Raw genomic sequence first — 5,437 nt, 5'->3', positions numbered from 1 at the left:
CGATTGCGAATGCTTTTCGGGAGGGGGGAATGTTCGTGGCTTAGATGGTCGCTATGGGAAAGGGGATTCCATCGATCGGTTGGCGTTTTGTGGGGATTAAGACTTCTGGCACACTTGCAAGTGGCACAGTTTCTTATACAAAGCATTTCAAAATTAAAAATTACACATGGCTATTTCACACACCCATGACCTATGAACCTAATAGTACATAATCAAGTAATCGGTTCTACTTGTTATCGAACTGTAGAGCTTTGCCACTGACCAAAAGGTACGCCTGAAATTCACTCCCGAGTTGCAATCCAGACAAAGGTTCAGTCCGAATCGGAACAATAGGTAAAAAGTGCAGATGAGGGAGCGGAAACTGTCGGCGGAGATTGTCAATAAAGTGGAAGAGGAGGATTCGGGATGGGCTCTTCCTGCTGCCGAGAACTTTATAGTCAATGCTCCGTTTAAAATTCCAATCGACACCCGAATGCGGCAAAGTTCAAGCGGCTGCAGATCCGCGAATCGGGGATTCTATATAGCCAGAATTCTCAAATCGAGTGTGTTTTTGTGCATATTTTATGCAAATTATCGCATCGCCGCCGCGATTTATGCGGCTCTGCGAACCAACTTGCAACTCGAGCGATGAAAAAATGTAAAACAATTTAACACTTTACACGACATTCAAATACTTTTGTGGGAAATTACCCTGGAGCTCATTGCACTCCATCCTTTGGCCGATTGTTTCAGTATACTCGTAACTATGTATAAATCTGGCCCCCGAGTAATTGGCTACCTGTTTATTGGGTGTAGTCAGCAATCGGCAATTGGAGCTGCCAACTTCCCATCTCAATTTTTTCTCTACGCGGGAAAATGTAACCCCTTAGCATCTGCATTTGGCGGCCTCAAATTGAGATTGGGGCATCCAGACATCTCCATCTGTCTGTCTGTCTAGGAAAATCGGGATAGTGAAAGAGGTGTTCTCGCCGTTGCAAGTGCATTCACAGATTACTTGGGCTAAGACGAAAAATTCTTAAAAAATTGGCACTTAAATTGGTGCTAGTATTTTACTATACTTTAAACGATCAGAGACAAAATGACAAAGTTGAAAATAGCATTTTCAAGTTAAGATTGAGTAACCCCTTTAAAACTTTCAGTTAAATCTCCTTTACAGAGTTAATTCGTATGCAAGCTTATTATAAACAGCTATTATGTTACTCGCTCAAACAAATTATTACAAATTTAATACGGAAATTTTCGGACTTTTCCATTGTGTCATTCTTATTGGCTAATTGATAGGCTTAAGACAACAGTTGGATGAACCATTGTTCGAAATGAAAGACCATTATTATTATTAAATTGGCCTAATGCAATGTTAACTTGAATAGGTGCACTTAGAAAAAATATAGTACATAAATAAATATATATGGATAACTAATTTTTACCTTTTGTTAAATTTTTGTTTGGTTGGGTTTTTTTCTTATTTTACAGGAGTATTAATGTTATTATGATGACAATATTTGTGGAGTATATCTATATAAGTTCTCTCTGTATTTATGCACAAGTGCATATATGTATATTTATGGATAACAATGCTATTGATTTTGCTAGCTGGACAATAAGGGCCGCAACGACAACATTAAGAACAACGGCAAACACTGTTCCAGCAATAAAGAAATCGACGGAGCCAACAAAAATTGGTCCAAAGAATCGAGCATAATAATTTGGGTACAACTGACGGATTGTGGGCAGACAGAGGCCCAAACAGAAAAGAAAAAAAATAAAAGTAAAATAAAAAATAACAATGGGGCAAAGGGGGGTTAAGCGCAGACGAAAAGGAGGCAGCAAAGGAAAATACGCGCACGGTTGCACAGGGGGGTGGAAATAAGGGGCAGGGAGAGGGGTGCAGCGGCTGCTGCTTCTGCTGCTGCTGCGTCCAGCATTTAACACTCAATTTAATACGAAATTTATGGCCAAGCGTCAGCGACGACATGCGACTTCGATTGGGAGATTGCGAGCGGCACTCAGCGAAAATATCACCGAAAACTGGCAAAAATTTATTTTAGTTAACTATCGCGTTGGATCATACTTTGTTTCTGTCACTACATATATTAACATTCTTAATTACTTGGAGAATCAAAACTAAGCTAAATTGAGTCTGGGTATCTATTAAACATTATCCTTTTTTTAGGAAACAGGCCACACCTGGCGCATAAACGGTGTGACCCTGCCTAACCCTTACCAGTTGTTGCTTAGCTTTGATAATCTTCTAATTTTTAAGCTTTTACATTAGAAATAAAAATCATAGTTTTTTCCTGTGTGCAATATTCAGAATTGGAGAATTTTCGGAACCGACTGACTAATTGACTGACTTGGCGGACGCATCGCTGCACACTTGACTGCCCCGATCGGGGGAAATTGGATTGGGTGGGTGGGGTGTGTGTATAAACAGTAGGAGGGGGTGGCACAACTCAAACAAATTAAAGACATTAGAGTTGATTTAATTTACGCCTGGCCATCTGACCCCGCAGCAAAACAGACCTGCAATTGGCACTTTTTACGCTGCCCTGTGACAAATTGCCGTCCGGCCACCAAAAGTGACCCCTCCTCGCTGCGCCCTTCTATTCCTAAACTATTCCATATGGGCCCGCACGATTTAATTGCTGGGGTTGACTGGAACTGGGACTGTGAACGAGAACGATACTGAGAATGAGAATGTAACGGAGACTTGCCCCCGGAATTTGGGAATCTTTCGAGTGTCAATTTCGTAGATTACAACGATTTGCCAATTTGCAAAAGCCAGATGGGAAGCGTTACATGAGGGGGAGTTGCGATAAGGCCATACCAAGGGTTGAACGCATCGTGGGGATTAAGCCGTCAGGATAATGCGTTTTCAATACTAGTCGAGCACTTTTCTAATGAACCTTGGACGTTTTGAAATGACGAGCAGGGAATGAGTTTGTCTGTCATTTAGTTCGATATGCCTGCATTTGGCAAATGTAAGCCTTCTAACATTCTTATGAAATAGTTTTTGCAGCTGAGGGACAAACCATCTGTCGAAACTAATTTATTTACAGATCGCTAATAAAGCTCATAGTGTCATCTCCAATCGCTTTGCGTCGAGGTATTTTGCCAAATATTTACTCAATCGCAAATTGATCAAAGCTTATCTAAGACTTTGGGCTACCCAAATCGAAAACCCATCAAAAGCAACAATGTTGATCATTTTGAAGATCGGCACAAGCTCGAACTCAGAATTTTAGGCTCAGGTCTGCTTGTGCCGCCTGAATGAGTTCGTGTCGAGGGGTCTTAAGAAAAAACAAAAAAGGAAGGAAGGGGTCCTATAAAAAAGAGCGGGGTTACTGCTTAGGGGCTACGGGATGAGGGCTAAGGGGTGAGGGGTGCATATCTGCCGGGAACTGCCTTTTGGTGCCCTTTAAGGCCTATCGCGTGATACGATCGCATAGCCGACTGTCGTCTTTGTCTATAGTTTTTCGCGCCAGGAAGGAGGGAGTACTGTTCAGTTGGCCATTTGAGAGCTGTATTGTAATACACCTTCTATACTCCATGCTGAATATAAACCATTACCACCTTTTTATAAATAAAATTCCCTCAAAAATATGTATAATAATCTATCTAATCTGTGCAGCAAAATTCCCTAAATAGAGCAGAAACTTGTAGGTAATTAAAAGATTACCCATCAATGGAATTTCTAGCCATTTTTAGCCAGATCTTCAGCTCCACTAAGCGATCCCAACCATATGCACATAGGTGGTTGCCGTTACGTGCGATCGGTCAGTTGGAACCGATCAATTAGGCGCAGAACAGGGAAGGCATCGGTAGGAAGGAAGGTATAGCCTTAGGCATATAGTGCGATTCCGATTCCGGATCGGTGGAGACCAGACATGGCGATCGATCGATGGCAAAGTGTTGGCCCTAATGGGAAAAGTGGTTTGGTTAAATGCATCGCTGGTTCTTCTTTCTGTCCATTATGCCAGTGTCAAAGGTCAAAGTCTGCCGGTTGTCGAGGCCGGCAGTCGTATGTCTAGCAATCCTGACCGCCGCACCTGACGGCTATTTCACACGGTGGTGCGGTGGCGGCGGCATTATTATATTTATACGGTGGTGCTGTCTTGCGGTTTTATGCCAGTTGGCATTGCTGTAATTTTTAGCACGAAAGGTTGTTTGCCACAATGCGAATGCGAATGCGTGCGTATTCAACTGTCAAAGTCTTTGAGTTTTGGGCGTTTTAATCAGCAAATAACAAGGCCGTGTCGGCATATCCGTCCTCCAAACCTCCGCTCTCCATATGCCATTGAAATTGAATCGATTCGATCCGATCGGCATTGGAGTCGGAATTGAAATTGGAATTTCTTGCAGTTGTTGGGTGTCAGTTTGATAAGTTGGTTGGACCCCAAAACAATGCCCGCTGTTAGCTGTTCCGCCCGATCTCTTCTGGCGTTAGCACCTATATATTTTTGTATACGTATATATATTTTAGTCAGTCTTAAATAGTCTGCAACAAAGGCAGCAGTTGACATTCCGAGGTCCAGCGCGAAGATTTCGAATGGGCATTATTTCTGGCCTTTCTTTAGATCGATGAAGTGGCCACTCAGCAGCAAAGTTTACCGGGTTGATAAATCAATCAAGTGACAAGTAATGCCCGATCGAACAACACCCACTACTAACCGAATTTAAATAGCTGCTAAAACAGCTAAAAATTGACCTGAGAATTAAGAATAGTTCCTATAGTGGGATTGATTTTTTAAAATCCTGGATCCTTGCGGCCACTTTGCCGTTGGTTAAAGATTTATTCGCCACTATGGATCCATGTCTGGCTTGAAATGCTACCCACATGGAAGCACCCCGTTCTCATGGGGCAATTAGAATGTTCCGTGGCTCTTTGGCTTGCATGACTTGGGAGCATATGCTATATGGCCGCCTGTGTATATGTCCTCTGAAAGCGATGCACACACGTGGCCAGCTGATTAATCACGTAAATGCGTAGTGGAGCACTCTGCTATATATGTATTACTATACATACATACATACATACATACCCATGATATATCTACCGTCGACCCCCCTTTTCCCCTATTGATGATTACGTGCAGTCGGAGAACACTCTTGGTCTAACGAACTAAATGGCGGCAAACGGCGACGGCGACGACGACAGCGGTCAACTTGAGTTCCTTTAGTTTTCTGATATGATGTGATGTGCTGTGCTGTGATGTGATGTGATGTGCCACACGCATGCGGATGATGCAGCAGCTCGCCCCCGCCTCTAAAATTTGTATCCCTTTGCTGCTGTCACGCCCCCTTTGGCGACCCCATTAATATGCCATGCGAGCGCTCAAATTGCAGGCCTTCCTGCGAATGTCTCATCCAAACTGCAGCGGAAATGTGGCCACTCCTCCATAGCACACCATACCATACCATACCATCCTCGACCTCA

The sequence above is a fragment of the Drosophila yakuba genome, chromosome X (genome assembly GCF_016746365.2).
Source record: "Drosophila yakuba strain Tai18E2 chromosome X, Prin_Dyak_Tai18E2_2.1, whole genome shotgun sequence".
NCBI lineage: Eukaryota > Metazoa > Arthropoda > Insecta > Diptera > Drosophilidae > Drosophila > Drosophila yakuba.
Note: the sequence above shows the minus strand (reverse complement) of the source record.